Source organism: Pongo pygmaeus, chromosome 16 (assembly GCF_028885625.2).
Source record: "Pongo pygmaeus isolate AG05252 chromosome 16, NHGRI_mPonPyg2-v2.0_pri, whole genome shotgun sequence".
Lineage (NCBI taxonomy): Eukaryota > Metazoa > Chordata > Mammalia > Primates > Hominidae > Pongo > Pongo pygmaeus.
This window is the reverse complement of record NC_072389.2, coordinates 21,745,172-21,767,159: the sequence shown is the minus strand read 5'-3', so window position 1 is coordinate 21,767,159 and position 21,988 is coordinate 21,745,172. Positions and strand designations below refer to the sequence as shown.

General features: G+C 39.6%; 1 pseudogene; it reads right to left on the bottom strand.

Moving 5' to 3' along the window:
• Window positions 1–21,988, bottom strand: part of LOC129026623 (ADAMTS-like protein 3) — a 128,121-nt pseudogene that overhangs the window by 17,274 nt on the left and 88,859 nt on the right.

Here is a 21,988-nt window from a genome sequence, read left to right as displayed (position 1 = left end):
ACATATTACTTGGATGAAGAGAGCAGGAGATGTTCAAAAAGGTTCATTATAAAAAAACTTAGGAACACATAGCCCATGACAAGAGAAAGCTATACTTTCATTCCTAATGAATGTGTCCTAACTTCTATGCACCATAGTTACAAATGTGAACGTAGGCACCTGCCACCAGGAGATAAAGTCAGGAAACAGAAATGTATTGCCCTGCAAAGATTGATCAGTCTCAGGTGAAGCTGATTTGTTTCTTTTTGAAGTAAAGAGGGTGTGGACAATGACACAAACCTTGATGGGCAGGGATCCACGCTGCATTCCTTCAGTTTTGGTTTTGGTTTTACATTTTCAGGGTAGTAGTGACAATAATGGTCAGGAACTACCCTCTTCAAGCGGATATCCACACATTCAGCAGAATTGAGCTGATAACAAAGTGTTAGAAAAGGAAAGTCTGAATATTGCATTCATTTTTACTTGGCAGAGTTACCACCTGCCACACACTTTTTTTTTCCTCTTTAAGAAACTTAACTCAGTGGCTCTCAACCCTGGCTGTATAGCAGAACCACATGGGAGCTTTTAATACACTCTAATGCCCAGGTTCCTTCATGGTCCAATTAAGTCAGAAGTCCTGTGGCCAGGATCCAGGAAAACAGCACCTTTTAAAAAAGATTCTCAGGTTCTTCTCAGATGACTAAAATGCGTGGCCAAAATTGAGAATGACAATTAGTACCAACTGTGGTACTCTCAGCACTTCTAACTAAAAAATGACAATAGTCTCCTCTTAAGAACTGTTTCCAGCCCAGGTGCAGGTGAGTTATTCATTCTCCTCGGTTCATTGTCTTTTCTCCTCATTGTCACCACAGCACTGTGCAAGGCCCTTCTCTCATTTCCATATAATCTCTCTTCTTCCCTTATTGACGCTCCCATTCCAATCCCCGCAACACACCTATTTTGATTTGTTGTTATGTCCTTAAATATGCAACCATCTTATGTAATGTTGTTTTTTTGTGTATCTGTTTTTAGCTTAATGAATGATAATGTGTTTTAAATCTTGTTCTGTTTTCCACTTTTTTCACTCAACATCATGTTTTTGAGAACTACCCTTGCGCTGGGTGGTTGCTGGGTTGAATATTTCTTTCATAACATTTTGTGATTTGCATACACAGTACCACATTTTACTCTTCTCCCCTGGGATGCCACAGGCACCTGCAATACCAATAAGCTTTCCAAATGGGGAATTAAGCATTGTCAATACAAAAAGGAACAAAATCCATCCCCCTATGTCACTCCCCAGCCCTCGTCTCACAAGCCTTCAAACAGAAGGAATGAAGACTTATTCTTGATTCTACTACATCTAATTTGTAGAGTTTCTGAGGAAAGTGAACATTGCAAATAGATGAGTGCTATAAATTTAAAAAGCAAGTCACAAAATGATGCTTCTATTTCCTGAAAGATCTGATTCCAAGTTTCCTGTCACTACATAAGTGTCTGTTAAGTTAAACTTTTTTAAAAAAAGGTAATTTTTCAAAACTAGAATGAGCTCTTTACGAAAGAAAAAAATGGCCAAAGCCAAGCGCTCTGCGTCTGCCAGTTGGTCTAAAGGTCTGAAAATACATTTAAAGTCCTGATTGTCGAGAGGAATCTGATTTTATAAACCACTAGACAGCTTTCTATAAGACACGGCTTGGATGTAAGCTGAGTGCAGAAGGACGGACTGGTAAGCATTATAAAAAGCAAGGTCGAAACCGCAAGAATGAAAATCCAAATGGAGTCAATAAAATGTTACTTGGGTGCCAATATCTGCCAGAAAGTCAACGATATCAGATGGCAATGGCAATCTAGGTACTTGCTCCAGATTGATCTCAAGTGTCTCACATTGACGATTACAGATGGGACTAGGAAAGTCCATCCAAGCACCCCCGGTACTTTAGAGACCAATGGACTAATTTTCTTGATTATCCAAAACACTTTAAAATCCATTCACACACATCACACAGATTTGATGACTAATATAATTAAATTTTGGTAATGCTTTCCTTGTGGGTTTTATGTGTGTATTTTATTTTCCCCAAAACAAGTACAAAATGAGATTACAGCTCCTTGAGTCAGAAAAAAAAAAAAATCTTTGTTCTAAATAGAAATAGACTTCTAAATGAAAACAGGGCATATACAGGTGTTTATAATTTGGGGAGAGACAATTAATTTTCCTCTTCTGTTTTATCACAGTTTAGAGATAGCAAAAAGCAAAAGAAATGAGGCAGAGTGCTTTTCTGTATCTTGAGCAAATGTACTGAAATTCTGCCAGTGTACAGAAAATGCCAGGCTCCCCAAAAGCAGCCTAAAATCTCCCTTCTGTTCTTACAGAGATTGTAAGACAATCTCACTGCTAAGTGCTCATGCACATTTACAGTTCCAGCAGGACTACGTCTTTCCATGGGCACCCGAGTATGAGAAACACCTATTTGCTTCCCAAGAATTTAGTCAACTGGATTGAGCTGAATCCCATTAAAAAAGTGTCTCCTCTGGAGTAGAAAGTGTCTTTTATCTTACGGATCCAAATGTGAACGTCTCTCTGAATGACTGTGTGTAAGAACAAAGAAATAAAATTTTTTAAAAAATAGATGTTTGAGCCAGGCATGGTGGCACATGCCTGCACTCCCAGCTACTCCAGAGGCTGGGGTGGGAGGATGGCTTGGGCCCACCAGTTGGAGACCAGCCTGGGCAACATAGTGAGATGCCATCTCTACAAAATATTTTAAAAATTAGCCAGGCATGGTGGCATATGCCTGTAGTTCCAGCTACTTGGGAAGCTGAGGTTGGAGGATCGCTTGAGCCCAGGAGTTTGAGTCTAGCCTGGGCAACTTAGTGAGACCTGCCTCTAAAACAAACAAACAAATAAAAAAGAGAGAGATATGTTTGTTTTTCTGCAGAGTAAGAGTACCCAAAGAGTCATAAGTGACTCAAAGATGTAAAGGAAACTTTGCCTTATAAAAATGCTTATAACATTCAAGAAAATTCAGAGGGAATTGAAAATAAACTGAATGAATGTCAGAGCCGGTAGAAACTTGAAGTGACTTACTCCACTGGTTTGTTCTCACTGTATGAATTTTGTGATTGTGCTCTATTTGTGACAAGGGATAGATTTCCACTTACGGTAGTTATTAAATTCTTTTTGTGAATATGTTTATTTAAGTTGAGTAAACGCCCCCTTAAAGAAAAATCCTTTAGTAAATAACAGTGCAGGAATAACACAGATATGGCAAGAATAGTGATGGCAATATGGCTCCAGCTGCTATCCAAAGACACCGGCTTAAAGAGGCGATGGTTCTCAAAGTGGAGTGCGTACCATCATCTCCTGGAGGATGAGCCACACCCTGGGGTTTCTGACTCAGTAGGTCTGTGGTGGAGCCTGAGAATCTGTATCTCTAGTTAGTTCCCAGGAGATGCTGATGTTGCAGGTCCAGGAAGCCCACTGTGAGAATCACCTGCTGCAGGATCATCATCATGTGGTCTTTTGCCTCAACCCTGGCCCTGGGAGGAACTAGCTGGTGAACTGGGGAGATTCACTTGTACTTTCTTTCTGTGGCACTATTCAGTCTTCTCTCCATTTCCAGGGACATAAACTTCTTCTTGGGCCTGGGCTGCCCAGGGCTTCCCATAAAAGTGCCTGCCCTGTTGTTTCAGGGGGAGCCTAAATTCCAGAAGAGAGACATCTGCCTGCATATTCACAGCAACCTGGCACTGACTGAAGAGCCCTCCTTCATATACCTGTAGTTTAAAGGAGAAAGGCCAGTTTCTGACTCTAAGTAAATTGATATGCCATAGGCTTCAAGGATTGAGATGTGGAGCTAGGCTGGGCTGGAGAAGGATTTATTCTAGCTCTTCAAACAAGACCATACCTGAGCCTGCATACCCTGATCTGGTCCCAGGTATAGTAGGAGGTTTAAGGGAGGCAAAGGGCAAAGTCATTTAGAGCATGACTCGGATATCAAGCAGACCTGGCACCAGATCCTAGCTGCACTGTTTACTAGCTGAACAACATACTACTGTATGCTCTTTACACTTTCTAAGGGTCAGTTTGTTCATGCATAAGACAGGAATAAGAGACCTTCCTTAGAGTTTTCTTGAAGAATAAATGTGATTATGAGCATCTAACCCATGGTTTGACACATGGTAAACACCTAGTACCACTGCCTGGTACTCTAAGGGGAAGCTTCAACATAAATTCCTATTCTAGTAAATCATGGTTCCTGGGTTGCATGCATTTATTCTTTGATTTAAAAGTCAGTTCAGAAAAAGAGAATTATTTTGACAGTAGCTCTGGTTGCCTTCTCATTTGCTCCTGAGAGTTGCCAGTTCTCCATATCAAATGGACAATAATCTTCCACCGGAGCATGAAAGATGCTGCTTTTCTGGCATGTGTGTAGAGCCCTGGATTACACTTGTCCCCAAACCTTCCTCTACTGACTATGAAAACCTTGAACAAGGCCAAGCACGGTGGCTCACGCCTGTAATCCCAGCACTTTGGGAGGCCAAGGTAGGTAGATCATCTGAGGTTGGGAGTTCGAGACCAGCCCAGCCAACATGGAGAAACCCTGTCTTTACTAAAAATACAAAAATTAGCCAGGCATGGTAGCAGGCACCTGTAATTCCAGCTACTTAGGAGGCGGAGGCACAAGAATCGCTTAAACCTGGGAGGCGGAGGTTGCAGTGGGCCAAGATTTGGCTACGGCACTCCAGCCTGGGTGACAGAATGAGACTCTGTCTCAAAAAAAAAAAAAAAGACCTTGAACTAAGCAGACAATAAGCAGGGCTTTCCCCTTTACCACTTAGTAGGGACCCTTTCTCTTTTTAATAAGCTTATACTCTTGCACCTGAGGAGAGAAAAGTTGTAAATCTAACGTTAGAACCAACACACCCATTGACTCAACCTGGCTGGGAAAGTCACTCCTTCTTCCTGCTTCTCCGATTTTTCATAGAAAATTAAAAATAATACATACATTAAGGGCAATCAAGAAGAGAAATGCAGTAACACAGGCAAACAAGTTTGTTTATGGTTTTTTTTTTCTTTGGCTAAAAGTAAAAGGTGTTTTCCAAATCCATTTTGCACTGTCTTCAAGAATAAAGGCAAATGCATCTTCTTCATTAACACCATTGAATTCAGGCTGCTGAGTAAGGTGCTGTGTGATGAGACATCTCTAATCACCACACCAATTTTAAAATCAGCTTCAAAAATGTAAATGTGAAATTTGTCTAACTCTGAGCTCTAAATATTCATGAACAAAGCCTGGAACTCACCTCCTCCCCACCTCACAGTGCAGGGAAAGAAGTCAGTTTGTCTCCACTGATGACTGATGGGCTGGTAAAAGAACTGAACCATTATTTTTAATAATAATATATTTAAGCACATCCTTTTGAAAAATTCTTCTAGAAGCACAACTGCAAGAACTCAACTTAAGTGTACAAATATATGGTGTTTAAACAGTCTAGTATCTAATTAAAAGGAAATGGGGGGTAGGCATGGTGGCTCACACCTGTAATCTCAGCACTTTGGGAGGCCAAGGCAGGTAGATCACTTGAGGTCAGGAGTTCAAGACCAGCCTTGCCAACATGGTGAAACCCCATCTCTATTAAAAATACAAAAATTAGCCCAGCATGGTGCCACATGCCTGTAGTCCCAGCTACTCAGGAGGCTAAGGTGGGAGAATTTCTTGAACCACTGTCTCAAAAAAAAAAAAAAAAAGAAATAGGGCACAAATGAGGTAATATATATGTTAATTAGTTCCATTTAGCCATTCCACAATATATACATATTTCAAAACATCATGTTATACACTATAAATATATACAATTTTTGTCAATTAAAAATGCTAGGAAAAGATTAATGTGGCCAGGCACAGTGGCTCACACCTATAATCCCAGCACTTTGGGAGGCCGAGGTGGGTAGATCATCTGAGGTCAGGAGTTTGAGACCAGCCTGGCCAACATGGCAAAACCTGGTCTCTACTAAAAAATACAAAAATTAGCTGGGTGTGGTGGCATGTGCCTGTAGTCCCAGCTACTCAGGAGGCTGAGGCAGGCGAATAGCTCGAACCCACGAGGCAGAGGTTGCAGTGAGCTGAGATCGCACCATTGCACTCCAGCCTGGGCAACAAGAAGGAAACTCCATCTAAAAGAAAAAAAAAAAGTAAAAGAAAAAATTAATGTGTTAGAAAAACCAGGCCAGGCACAGTGGCTCACACCTGTAATCCTAGCACTTTGGGAGTTCAAGGCAGGAGGATCACTTGAGGCCACAAGTTTGAAATCAGTCTGGTCAACATAGCGAGATCCTATCTCTCCAAAAGAAAAAGTTTAAAATTAGCCAGGTGTGGTGGCATGCACCTGTAGTCCCAGCTATAGCTATTGGGGATGCTGAGGCAGGAGGACACCTCGAGTGCAGGAGTTTGAGGCTACAGTGAACCATGATCACACCACTGCACTCCAGTCTGGGAAACAAAGCAAGACTCTGTCTCAAAAAAACATGAAAATGAAAAAGAAAAATCTCTAAAAAATGCAATTGGAAAAAAAAAACAAGAAATACAATTGGGATAAAAAATTTTAACAATAAAAATTAATACAGTGGGTTGGGCGTGGTGGCTGATGCCTGTAATCCCAGCAATTTGGGAAGCTGAGGCAGGCAGGTCCCTTGAGGTCAGGAGCTCAAGACCAGCCTGGCCAACATGGTGAAATGCTGGCTCCACTAAAAATACAAAAATTAGCTGGGTGTGGTGGCACATGCCTGTAATGCAAGCTACTTGGGAAGCTGAGGCAGGAGAATCGCTTGAACCCGGGAGGTGGAGGTTGCAATGACCGAGATCACACCATTGCACTCCAGCCTGGGCAACAGAGTGAGACTGCATCTCAAAAAATAAAATAAAACAAAACAAAATAAAATAAAATAAAATAAAAGTAGTATTATAAAAGGTATTTCATATGAGAAATGCTACATTTAGTGGAAGAAACAGCTTATCAAAATAATACAGTTTAAAGGGAATTTTAATAAAGTATCAATAAATCTGCTATAATATTTCTTTAAAAAATAGAGATAATAGACAAATAGAATGATGAAGAGGCAATATTTAATGATATAATTGCTTAGAATTTCCTAGATTTTAAGAAAGACAGAAGTCTCTGTTTCAAAATGCTCATTGAGTTCTAGACATTTTAAAAAATAAAACAAAAAGCATAAAGAAAAATCCTAAAAGTTATCATAAACAAAAATATGATTACCTAGAAAAATGTGAAAAATCAGATTAACGTCACATTTCTCACAAGAAATATTGGATTCAAGAAAACAAAGTCAAGTCCTCAAAGTGATGAGGGACAAGAATGTTGAATCTGGAATTCTATAACCAAGTTATTAATCAGTAATCAGTTATCAGTTATCCTCCTATAATCAAATGACCAATCATTAATCAATGAAATAAATATATTTTCCGACACAAAATGATTCTGAAACTTTAACACTTAGAGATATTCACTGGAAAAAAAGAAAAAAAACTACTAAAGAATGTACCTAAGAACTAATATAAATACAGAAGTAGTGAGATGCAAGAAGCAATAATGATTAAATAAATCAGTAAAGCTTACAAGAGAATCTAAACAAGGATTGATTTCAAAATAGTGGTTTTATGTATTTAATTACAAAATGACATAAAAACTCCAGACACAAGATGTGTGTGTAGGGAAGGGGAGGCAGGGTTATGGTAATGGAGTGGGGACAGCACAGGTTTTACAGAGATAGGATACACTGCTAAAAGGAGCTTTGTTTCTGTTCCCAACCCAGGACCCTAGAAAGTTCTATCATAGGAATAAAGTAAACTGGAAACAGGACAACCTTCAAAGGGTATAAAGCCCTGGTTCAAGTTATTTCAATTCCTTGTTAGATAAAGATCACCTGTTGCTAACCTAGCTGTCTTCTAGAAGCAAAAATAAGACAGCTAAAATCATCCAGTTGGAAGAGTGTTACACTGAAGATCTAGAAGCAAAAATTATCCAATAATAATTTTTAAAGGGGATTTTAACAAAGAGTATCAATAAATCTGCTACAATCTCAAATTATATCCACAACCTTTCTTCCATAATATACAGCACAAACTTTAAAAGTAACTAAGAATAGAAAAAACAAAATTTAATGACAACCTAAAAAAGTGAAAAAAAATAGACATTATAAACATAATGACAGGAAATCCAGATATTGGTATTAACTGATGAAAATATAAAAACTTAAGTACACCATTATTACCTCCTACAACCCTGGCCTTGGCTTCAGTCTGGTTTCCCTGCAGGAGGGGCCTAGCAACACCTTATGCTATTCCTATGATTATAACACAAGTATTGGAACACTTTGCCTCGGGCACTGTTTTTCAGAGAACTTGGAACAAGATTAAAATGTTCAAGAAATCAAATTATAAGATGGGGAATTTCACTGGAAACAAGCTATAACTAAAATGGAAATTCTAGGAATAAAAGAAGCAATGATTTAAATCAATATCTCAATGGACGAACTTAAAAGTGGATTAAAATAGACTTTGGCAAGTATTTTATAAAGAGCCAGATAGTAAATATTTTAGGTTTTCAGGCTACATGGTTTCTGTTGCAACTATTCAATTCTGCTAGTATAGTGCAAAAGTAGCCATTGACAATGTGTAAACAGATAGGGGTGGCTGTTCTGATAAAACTTTATTTACAAAAACAATGATGGCCTGCTGGTCGTAATCTGCTGATCCCTGAATTAGACACACCTGAGCAGAGGATCAGTAAAATGACAGTAAAAAGAAAGTGGAAATTAGACAAATTGGATACAGGTAAAGGTATAATTACAGTCCTTACAGTCCCAGAAATACATAACAAAGAGCTTGGGAGAGAAGTTAATCTGAAGAGATAATAAATGAGAATCTGTCAAAAGTGATGGTGGATCTCAAGCCACAGATTCATGAGACACCTGGACTTCAAGCTGAAGAAAGGCACTAATTACACCATAGCCCAATTGATGAAAACCCAAAACAAAGGGAACGCACTTAAAAGCAGATGAAGAAAAAGGACAAATTACCTTCTAAGGAACAAAAAGAAGACTGATAGCTGACTTCTCCACAGAATAAACTGAAGTCAGAAGACAATGGGGAGATATCCTCAAAGTGCTGAAAGAAACGTTTTATAATCACAGAAGGGTGAATTCACTAGGAAGATGCGATGATTCTAAATGTGAACATACCTAACAACCTAGCCTCCAAATAGATAAGGCACAATGCACAGTCACAGGGTAGTTTTAGCACATCTCTCATGATAGAATAAGCAGACAAAAATCAGGAAGGCTATAATTTGGAATAACACAATTACTAAACATGACCTAATTGACATACATAGAACATTGTATCCAACAACAGAAGACTACACATCACATTCTCACAAACTTTGTTATATTCTGAGCCACAAACCAAGTTTTATAAATTTTGAAATATTGAAATAATATGGAGTATGTTCTTTGACCACAGTAGAATTAAGCTATAAAAATAAATTTTAAAAAGATTACTGGAAAATTCCCTCATGGTTGGATGTTATACTTCCAAATAATCCACAAGTCAAAGAATATGTAATTACAAAACTTACAAAGTAATTTAACTGAATGATGAAGGAAAACATTTCATATCAAAATTATTAAATTAAATATAAGGTATGCACTGAGAGAAATTTTTAGACTTAAATGCATATGTTTTAGGGAGAAAAGATGAAAATTAATGATTTCATAATCCATCTCAAGAAGTTTAGGAAAAAAACAGCCTATGGGATCTAAAGAGGTAAGAGTGGACATAATAAAGATAGGAGCAGACATTAATGATAAGGAAAGAAAACTAGAGTAAAACAGTTATGAACCCGAAAGTTGTTTCTGTGAAATGTCTAATAAAATTGATAACCCTCTGATGTGACTGAGCAAGTAGAAGAGTAGGCACAAATAGTCAATATCAGGAATGAGAAAGAGGACATACTACAGGTTGTTCAGAAAGTGAACGAACAATAAGAGGATGCTATGAAAAGTATGCCAATAACTTTTTAAAAGTTATTTGAAATAGGCAAATTCATTGAAACTAAATGGACATAAGAAATAAGAAAATCTAAAGAATCTGTATCTTTCAAAGACATTAAATGCATAATTCTAAATATTTCCTGGTGCACACTGCCAAACATTTAAAGAAAAAAAAATGGCACCAATCGTTTGCAAACTATTGCAGAGAATAAGAGGAAACACTTCTAAACTTGTTTTATAAAAGCAAAATAAAATGCCAAGACCTGAAAAAGGCATTCCAAGAAAACAAACAAGCAAACCCTGTCCTGCACGTAGGTACCAAAACGACAACAAAAACCTGAAGTGAAATAATTTAAAATCACATCCAGTGATATATAAAAGGATACACCTTTTAACAAACAATAAAATAATTAATATTAACAATAAATTCTTTTTTTTTTTTTTTAATGGAGTCTCGCTCTGTCACCCAGGCTGGAGTGCAGTAGCACAATCTTGGCCCACTGCAACCTCCACCTTTCAGGTTGAAGCGATTCTCCTGCCTCAGCCTCCCAAGTGGCTGGGACTACAGACGCATGCCACTACACCTGGCTAATTTTTTGTATTTTAGTACAGACAGAGTTTGACCGTGTTAGCCAGGCTGGTCTCGATCTCCTGACCTCATGATCCGCCTGTCTCAGCCTCCAAAAGTGCTGGGATTACAGGGGTGAGCCACCACGCCTGGCAACTAACAATAAATTCTAATCGAAAAGAATAATGACTAGGTAGGTTTATCACAGGAAGAAACAGTTGGTTTAACATTTGAAAAATCAATGTCATTTATTACATTAAAAAGGAAAAAGGAGAAAACCATGTGATCATCTCTAAAGATGCAGAAAATGCATTTGATAAAGCTCTGTGCTTGTACATAATGAAGCAAACTAGAAAAAGAAAAAAATTCTTTCACCAAATAAAATATCTATAAAAAATGTTATAGTAAAAACCATATATAATGGTGAATTATAGGGAACTTTTCTCCTGAAGTGAAATGCATAACAAGGACAGCTGCCATCTTCATTATTTGCAGATGTCACAATTGTGTATGTATACAATCCAAAAGAATTCACAAACTATTAGTATTAATACATGAATATAGTAAGAATATAATGTCAATACACAAAAATCAATATTTCCACACCCCAGAAACAAATAGAAACTGAAAAAAATACCATTTATAGTAACACCAAAATAACCAACACCTGAAAATAAATTTAGTAAAAGATATTAAAGACATAGAGTAAAAATTATGAACATTACTGAGAGAAATTTTAAAAGAACTAAAAAATGTATGGATATGCCATATTGATGAATTGAAAGACTTAGTATTGGAAAATGTCAATTTTCCTTAAATCGACATACAGATCCAATGCAGTTCCAATCAAAATCCAGCAGATTTTTAAAAACAGACAAGCTGATTTCAACGATATAAGAATGCAGTGTCAAGGAAAGCAAAGATAATCTGCAAGAACAAAGCTGAAACTTACACTTCCAGATATCAAGACTTATTTTAATGCAACAGTAGATATATCACAATGGTTTTGGCACAAATAAACAAACAGATCAATGAAACAAAGTAGGGTCCATAAATACATTGTTATTACCAGACTTCAGAGAAATAGGCAAAGGATCATTCTTCACCTAATGGCTGTAGGTCAATTAAACAGTCATATAGAAAAAATATTGATTCTATTATACCTCACAATGTATACAAACTAATTTCTAGATGGATTATAGCCTTTGGTGTGAAAGGAAAAATATTAAGCCTTCCAAACACAAACATAGAAGAATGTCTGAAGGGCTGGGCATGTATTCCCAGGACTTTGGGGGACCAAGGTGGGAGAAACGCTTGAGCTCAGAAGTTTGAGACCAGCCTGGGCAACACAGCTGGATCCTGTTACTACAAAAAAAAATTTTTTTTTTTTTAATTTGGCCAGGCACAGTGGCTCACACCTGTAATCCCAGCAGTTTGGGAGGCTGAGGTGGGTGGATCACTTGAGGTGAGGAGTTCAAGACCAGCCTGGCCAAAAGGGTGAAACCCTGTCTCTACTAAAAATACAAAACACTTGCTGGGTGTGGTGGCATACACCTGTAATCCCAGTTACATAAGAGGCTGAGGCAGGAGAATAGCTTGAACCCAGGAGGTGGAGGTTGCAGTGAGGTGAGATCGTGCCACTGCACTCCAGTCTGGGTGACAGAGCGAGACTCAAATAAATAAATAAATAAATAAATATCCAGGCATGGTGGCGTGCACATGTAGTCCCAACTACTTGGAAGGCTGAGGTGAGAGAATCACTTGAGCCCAGGAGGTCAAAGCTGCAGTAAGTCATGATTGTGCTACTGAACCCCAGCCTGGGCAACACAGCAAGACCGCATCTCAAAAAAAAAAAAAAAAAAAAAAAAAAAAAAAAAAACCACGAACAAACAAAAAGAAGAATTTCTTCATAATTCTGGATGAGGCAGATTTCTCAACCAGAATACAAATAGCACTAAGTAAAATGTTAAAGACCGATAAACTACACTACAGTAAAATTCAGAACTTCTGTATAGGGAAACTGATAGCCCTAAATACATTCAATGGAGAAAAAAATGGAAATAGAATGAATTAAGAATTCAGCTCTAGCAGCTGAAAATATAACACCAAAATAAATCCAGACAAAGATAAAAGAAATAAAAACTTATATAAATAGAAATGTAAAAAAACCTCTGCATTAATGAACAAAACAAAAATCTAGTCGTTAGATGTCTCAGAGACAATGTTTGGATGGTCTGAACAAAACAACAACTATGCAAGGAACCAATAAACGAGTTTAGGAATGAAAGAGACATTGTTATAGGTAAAGAGGAGACTGTTTTTAACAATAAGGGAATACCATGATTACATTTGAAGAGCTAAGTTTGAAAAATGAGATGAATTGGATACTTCTCTAGAAAAATGTAAATTTCAAAATTGGCTAAAATAATAAGCCTAAGAGAAACATAAATGGTTTCTAAGTCTTCTCCATTACCACCGAAAAGAAAAATAAGAAAAGAAAAAAAAAAAGAAAGAGAAAAGGCATTAAGCTAGATGTGTTACAGAAAGAGAAATCCTTAGCATAGTAGACACATTCCATTCCCTACCAGCATCCATTTCTCCTTTCCATTCTACAGACACTCAATTTTGTTCATGTTCATTCCTCCCTCCTGTGTCTTACATGTACATCCTGATTGTTTTTTTTTTTTTTTTTTTTTTTTTGAGATGGAGTCTCGCTCTGTCACCCAGCCAGAGTGCAGTTGTGCAATCTCGGCTCACTGCAACCTCCGCCTCCTGGGTTCAAGTGATTCTCCTGCCTCAGCCTCCCAAGTAGCTGGGATTACAGGCGCCTGCCACCATGCCCAGCTAATTTTTGTATATTAGTAGAGACGGGGTTTCACCATATTGGCCAGGATGGTCTCGTTCTCCTGATCTCGGGATCTGCCTGCCTCAGCCTCCCAAAGTGCTGGGATTACAGGCGTGAGCCACCGCACATCCTGATTGTTCTAAGTGAATCACCATGCTCACATTTACCTTGCTAGTGGCAGGACCAATGAGTGTTCTGCTCAGATACACAACTGCAAAGGGTGTCACTGGCCAACAGCCCCAGTTCTGGGTCAAGCTTCCCATGGGATTCTCCTAGCCAGTGACTAAGCACAGCAAGGGTATTGAAGGCAGAGCCATTCTTGGGAGACACTGGAGGCCTATGATGAATGACATTGGCTCAGGGTTTCCTCTCCAGCTTTGCTGAATTCTCCTAGAACCTACTGCATTTAAGATGCTTGCATCCAACCTTCCTTCCTTCCCTCTCTCCTTCACTCATGGTCAGATTTTCAGTGCAATCTGATGGCTCTCTCAGCATCACCCTGCTTTCTCTCCCTCTTTTTTCTCACAGGCATTTCCTAAATAAGTTTCTTGCACTTCTCATCCTGCCTTGCATTTGATTCTTAGAGGACCCAGATGAACACAGCAGTGGATGGTATAGAGTGGGCACGTGACCCAATTCTTGTCGATGAGAGGTGGTAAAAGGTCTACTGTGGAGTTTCTGAGGTTTCCTCGCTGAGAAGGTCCACAAGAAAGAAAACGGCCTACTGGGCTTCCGGGGATCACATCATCTTGTCCACATGTGACACCTGGATCAGTGCCTTTTACTTCCAGTGCAGGGCAAATATACAGCAACTGACTCAAATCCATGCACGATATCCTCAAACGAGCCCTAATTGCTGCCAGTGGGCACACTCTCTTTCCCCTAGTCCCTCGACACTGCCATTGTTGTCTTGCTGCACGTTCTCGGTGGTGTGGCTGGGACCCCATCCAATCCTTGGCTGGCTTAGAGCTCTGCACTAGGGAGACCATCAGCTTTATTGTTCATGCCAGGATGGCTCTGAGAGTGAAAGGAGGAGCTACTAACAATTCAGCTGGGGTCACAGGCACAAACTGGGCCTTTTCTGAACAAAATAGAACCCATAGTCTCTCTACCTACACCTCTCTGCTGAAGGGTCATTTTGCCACCACCTTGTCACCCCCTGGCCAGTCAAGAGTACATTAAATTTTCTAGATGTCTTCCATTACCACTCAGGAACTGAAGGAGACTCCGGGGAGCTAAACCCAGACTCAACCTGTGACTGAACATTTCAGGGCACTAATTCCACCTTCACTCTCGTGCGGCTTCTCTGGGTTGCTGATGGAGGTGGGATTTCTGTGAGGTGCTTTCCTCTGGGAGCTCTGCCTGGGAAGGGAGCAAAAGCTCCTTTTCTGCTTTTGGCTCTCCCTGAAAGCCTCCCTGCCCTGGAGAGCGACCACCATCATGAAACATGACTCGCTGCCCGCTTCCTTTGTCCTGGCACCAGGAGAGGGAGAAGGCTTTCCACATCCTGGCTGGACATGCCCTGTGTGCACATCCTCCTGAGGACACTAGACTGAGGCGCAGCCTTGCTGGAGAAAGGAGCAACCTCTCCATGTTACAGAAGATGTGCTATGGGTTAGGACCCCAGGCTTGGCCCTGGAAATGTTGTGGAGACTAAATCAATTTGGAAAATCTTCATCTCTCTCCACTAAGGGTGGCTTTCAAAACAAAAGACTAAGCTAAAAATAATAATAACCCTACTTTAATCATGAAAAGATGAACATGAATGCTTTCTCCTGCACTCCAGCTAATTACTCACCTGCCATACCACTGCTGTCAAGTCCGCAGGGCAAACAGCTCTGCTGACAAAGGAGATGGTGAAGTACAGAGAATGGCAAAAGTGAAATGCACATTGACATTTGCAAAAGTGTATTAGCACTGTTTGATGAGGAAAATGAGTTTTATAATAAAAGTATGTGGCCAGGCATGGTGGCTCACACCTCTAATCCAGCTCTTTAGGAGGCTGAGGCGGGAGGGTTCTTGAGCTCAGGAGTTCAAGGCCAGCCTGGGTAACATAGTGAGACTCTGTCTCTACAAAAAAATTAAAAATTAGCTGGCTGTGGGGTTGTGTGCCTGTAGTCCCAGGTAGTTGGGAGGCTGAGGCCAGAGGATTACTTGCAGCCTGTACTTGGCCTGGGTGACAGAGCAAGACCCTATCTCAAAAACAAACAAACAAAAAAGGTCAATGGTATTCAAATTCAACTACTTGACTTGGCCACTTCAAAAGAATTTCCAAAATTTATGAAATAGATTTTTATATAAAACTATTCATAGTATGTCTACATTTATACATGTATCTTAGCTGTGAATGCTGGTAATTACTAAAGCAGTATATGAATTGCTTTAACCAAGAAATTTCCTTCAACAGACCACATTACAGTAAAATATGCAATATTCTAAAAGTTTCTGCCTTTGGAATGGACGACAAATGCTTAGGATGAGACAGAATCCCAATGATTGTAAGGCATGAGGAAATAGGTAAATTTTCTTTTCTGCTGGCACTGTTATGGGTTGAATTGTGTGCCCCCAAAACAACATGTTGAAAGCCTAGCCCACCGTAGCCCACAGTATCTCAGAATACTATCTTATTTGGAAATACAGTCTTTGCCAATGTAGTTAGGGTAAGGTAACTGGGAGGACTTAATCCATTATGAGTGGTGTCCTTATAAAAAGGGGAAATTTGGACTGGCCAGGTGTGGTGGCTCATGCCTGTAACTCCAGTACTTTGGGAGGCAGAGATGGGTGGATAGCTTGAGCCTAGGAGTTCAAGACCAGCCTGGCCAACATGGCGAAACCCCATCTCTGCTAAAAATATAAAAATTAGCCCAGCAGGGTGGCGTGTGCATGTAGTCTCAGCTACTAAGGAGGCTGAGGCAGAAGAGTTGCTTGAACCCAGGAAGCAGAGGTTACAGTGAGCTGAGATTGTGCCACTGCGCTTCAGCCTAGGTGACATAGTGAGTCTCTGTCTCAAAAAAAAAAAAAAAAAAAAAGGCATGGGAGAAATTGAGAAATTTGGACCCAGAGCCAGACACGCACAGAGGGAAGATGATGCCTGAAGTCTAAGAATTGAGGTGAGAGGCGTAAGACAGCTTCTCCCTCACAGCCCTCAGAAGAAACTGATCCTGCCAACACCCTGATTTTGGACTTTCGGGCTCCAGAACTGTGGGACAATAAATTCGGCTGTTTAGGCCACTCAGCTGTGGTACTCACTAACAACAGTCTTGTGAAGCTAATACAGGCACTGACTCTAAAACTGTGTCTTGCAGAGTTTTGAAACACCTGTGAATGTGTAAATATAGCCTCGATCTGCACTGCATTGCAAGCCTCCAATGTGTTCTTTGACAGAACGAAGACAGGCAGTTTCAAATCCTCTATCCCCACATAAGGTAAATATACTATCATAACTCCCCACAAAGAAAAGAGGCTAATGAGTTGACAGCATAAAAGATATCTAGAGCTGAGGAAACTGAAGACAGAGATTGTACAACTGGGGACTAGTAGAAAAGCAATCAGAAAACATTTTCCTGAAGAAACACAAAATATGAGAGTGGAAAAAACATGAATCCCTAAGAAGACAACTGGCTGAAAAAGGAAGATTTCAGAGCCCAAAGAAGAGAAACGTTTTCTTCTCCCTGAAGATATATATATATTTTAAAAGATGAGAAAAGCTACCAATAGTAGTTAAAAATTAACCATGGAAAGATGTCTTTATCCAAGTAATTTAATTTTATTTTTTTAGATATCCTCATGGGAATATACTTAAAATTGATAGTCACAAACATCTACTCATAGATGCAAATATTCAGTAAATTCTCACTGAATGAATAGCGTCTATCTCGCTGTCAATCAATGAAGCACATGGCATCAGCTACTGTACTTAGCCGAGACTCACTACTGCTGCCTGGTGGCAACATGCGCATATTGAAGAAGCAGGGCCCTAATGCAAAATACCCCTTAGTGCTATAACAAGGGTCATCCATGAAAAACAGGTCATTGAGGGCTGGGCATGGTGGCTCACACCTGTAATCCCAGCAATTTGGGAGGCTGAGGCAGGAGGATTGCTTGAGGTCACGAGTTCAAAACCAGACTGGGCAATATAGTGAGGCCCTGTAGCTACACACAAATAAAAAAAAAATGAAAAAAGGGAAACAGGTTTTTCAGGAAAACAAGCATATACAATGAGAAATCCACTGGAAGAAGGAGATGTGCAATTTTCAAGAATGGTCCAACCATGAAAATATAGCTTCTTAAAGAGTAGAAAAAAGAAATTTTTTTCTCATTGGTACAGTGAGATGCTAAGCTGCAAAATCTGAGCAACAATACCTATAAGACCACCTAACATCCCATTGATGTCTACATATGTCACTCTTTATGTAAGAATACAGCAGTGTTCAACAGTACAGTTATCAAAAGCCCATGAAGTAGGTCTACTACATGAACTGTAGCAAAGCGTGTGCCTCCACCTGGCTCAGCGCACCCACAGCTGTGCTAAATGAGCACTGAATATGCAGGGCTGGTAGTCACCGCCTCATCCTCTCTCAGGCGGAAGCCAGGTCTTCCGTTTATAGACTAGCTTCTGTTGGTTGACTGGAATGGAAAGAGATACAATGAAACACAGGGACATAGGGCTGACTGCCATCAGTGACCTCACAGGCACTTTTAACCTCCCACTCAAAGTACAGCCATAACTTGATTGTGTGACGGGCCAGGAGGAGATGAATGGAAGCAAAGAGTTCCTTATCTTAGCAACAACACAGGCTGGGAAATACTACAATGTTTGGAACCAAAAAAAAAAAAAAAAAAAACAAAGGAACTGATGGAAAAGGATACTTCCTAGAAACCCACATTATTTGGACAAGCTCCCAAGTCAGGAAAAAAACAACATCAGAGCCATTCTGACTTCATCATAAGCGTCTCCAATTTTGCCACATTCTCCCCCACTAAGTACACCACATCCATGAGGGACAATTGCCGTAGGTATGAAAATGAGGCTCCATTTATGCATGAGTCAGACAGTTGTATGTAACACCCTCTTTGATAAACGTATTTTTCAAAACACCTTTTCAGTCTGGAGAGATCAAAAGCTTTCCAGGAGTTGAAGTCAAAGTCCAGAACTGTTTATTAAATCTGAGAGAGTCAGAACTCAGAGACAGGAACATAGAGGACTGAATATGAATGCAGACAGTGTACACCGAACATGCTGTTAAAATGTACTCTATTGGCTGGGCGCGGTAACTCACGTCTGTAATCCCAGCTCTTTGGGAGACCAAGGCAGGTGGATCATTTGAGATCAGGAGTTGGAGACCAGCCTGACCAACATGGTGAAACCCCATCCCTACTAAAAATTAAAAAAAAAAAATTAGCCAGGTATGGTGGTGCATGCCTGTAATCCCAGCTACTCAGGAGGAGGCTGCAGTGAGCTGAGATCGTGCCACTGCACTCCATCCTGGGTGACAGAGTGAGACTCCATCACACACACACACACACACACACACACACACATTTTCTTTTAAATGTACTCTATTAAAAGGTGAATACATAATTCGGACAAGAAGGTGTAAAGTAATTTTTAATTATGCACGTGATATGTGAATTCATTCTTCCATTTACTTTTTATTATTTATTTTTTAATTATTTTTTTTTGAGACGGAATCTTGCTCTGCTGCCCAGGCTGGAATGCAGTGGTGCGATCTTGGCTCACTGCAACCTCCGCCTCCTGGGTTCAAGTGATTCTCCTGCCTCAGCCCCCCGAGTAGCTAGGATTACAGGTGCGCACCACCACACCCGGCTACTTTTGTATTTTTAGTAGAGACAGGGTTTCGTCATGTTGGACAGGCTGGTCTCGAACTCCTGACCTCAGGTGATCCACCCGCCTTGGCCTCCCTAAGTGCTGGGATTATAGGCATGAACCACCACACCCAGCCACATTCTTCCTTTTAAACATTATTTTAAGAATTAGATATTATAAAATGTTATCCCCTCTAAAATAGTCACTGTTTTTTTTAGTGTTTCCATTTTGAAATGTATCCTTCCAAATTATTTTTAAAAATATACATATACATATATGTGTGTGTACATACAAACTCATAGAAATATGCAGTTTACATGTGTTTTTATAAATGGTATCAATAAACAATATATTGTTAAGATCTACTGATGCTGATACTGTAACCAAACAGTATCTTGAAATACTAATCTTTGTGGGTACTTTCATCATTTCATCATTGTATTAATATCTCCTATTCAGTCAAGGACCTCCAAGTTGACTTGAGAAGAATACAGATTCTCTGAGTAGTAATTAAAAGAGAACAAAAAGTGTGTGTGTGTGTGTCTGTGTGTGTGTGTGTGTGTCTCTGTGTGTGTGTGTGTGTGTGTGTGTGGTGTATATTTTCTACTTGAGAATCACATAGGAAGGCCCTAAGGAGGGCAAGAAAATAGAATTTATGCCATAACAATAGACCAGAGAGACTTTAAAAAAAAAGGTAATTATGGCTTCCCCAAAACCTTTCATAATATGACTGCCTAAGAAGACTACTGGATCAATGCTTTAAGGATGTGACACAGAAGTCAGAAACATAACTGTCTGTGGCGGCTAGGCAGATGATATAAATGCCCAGATCAGGATGAATGGCAACCAACCACTTACGCCTTTAGTGTTAGGGACACAATACATAGTGGTGTGGACCACGGCAGACCCGAGACTGGAAGGCAGCTGTTCCCCAGTTACAGTCACTTATTGCTATTGTAAAATGCAAGCTCTTCCCATTTTTACAGAGAAGCAGAAGAAAAAAAAAAAAAAACCTGATCTTCTGATGTAAAAATCTCTCAATTTTTAAGTGTTGATTATTCAAAATCCAAAGTTTCAGAAACAAAACAATACACTGTGCAGGCCAACACTTGGCAGGTCCCACTGCAGGCTGAATTTGTATCTCAGGGATTGGGATGAGTTAGCAACTCTCATCTACCTCCGTGCATGCTCCTCTGATGACACAACTGATGTCTCAGTGAAACATTCCGTGACAAATTAATATGTAGAACAGAGACAGCTTTTTAAAGCTAAAGGGTTTTTTTCATACAGAAAACTATAACTGGTAATTGGGGCTATTTTTTAGCTTCCATTTACATTTTGGAATGGGTTTCTGAAACAGGATAAGGCAAAACCACACACTGAACTATCTTTTTCATTTCTTAGGCATTTTCAAATTTATCAGAAGAGTATCTAACTGTGTCACCTTGGAAATATATTGGCCACTATACTTCATGTCCTCTGAATGAGGGAAGATGCCCCAGCAGCATCCAGAAAGGGGACATAGGCTCATGGTTCCAGAGAAGAAGAGTTCTTCTGAAGGTATCTTGTGACAAGTATCTGTCATAGAACATCTGGGGAAGCAAATCCTGATCTTGAATCAGCCCACTGCAAGACTGCATGTTCTAAGGGCTGAAGGTTGAAGTAAAGATGCCTTAAGGATAACCATCTTAAAGGAGGGTAAGAAATGAGCCCCTGTTGTCTCTGCTCTCCTTTGCAAGAAGACATGCAGCGGCACAATACTGGTTTAGGATATGGTGCATTTAACCATCGGCCATTTTCACCAAACTCTATCTGAAACTGAACACAGCTACTCGGGAGGTTGAGGCAGAAGGATCACTTGGGCCCAAGAGTTCAAGGCTATGATTGCAGCCACTGCACCAGCCTGAGCAACACAGGGAGACCCTGTTTCTTAAACCAGCAAACAAACTGAACAAAGCAACCAGAGATTATAAATACAGAATCAATCCTTCCCCCATAAAAGTGAAGTTTGTTCTTTAACTGTCAGGGTTAGGAGCAGAAATTTAAGAGTGCTGAACAATTTTTAAGAATGGACTGCCAATATGGAAATATTGATGACACATGCTCTGTATAAAAAACAATGATTGATGACCTCTTGCTAAACAAACTTATTGTTTTAAAAATCAAGATGTTCTGGGATTCAGGTACATGAAGTTTATGAAGAAGATCATCCTACCTTGAAGATGAAATCAGCCATCAGAGGTCCTGGAATCTTAAAAGTTTGCCTTTCGGAGCCCTCTGAAATTCCACTGTTGTGTTTGCTATGACAAAGACTCCGGGGCTGTTAAAGCTGTGTTCTCCTTTGCTTCCTTGAAGTGTTTTTAATTCAATAACTAAAATTAAAATATACGATTCAAATAAGAAACAATCTTAAAGGCATTTTATTACAAAAGACATTTTAGCAAGCACAATGTCAGTATATGATATCAAAACAATGTCAAAATAGCCACTCAGTTTACAAACATTAATTGATATTGGTGGAATAGATATATCAGATTTTTAATTGCCCATAAAAAAGGAGCTAACAAGGGTGGCAGGCCCAAATAGTTCTACTTAATTCTTTGGAGCCATTTCTAGCATAAGGGGAAAGAGAAAACTTTTCTTTCTTTATATGTTTTCATGATTTAGCTAATACTCAAAGTAAAGCTATGTTCACTC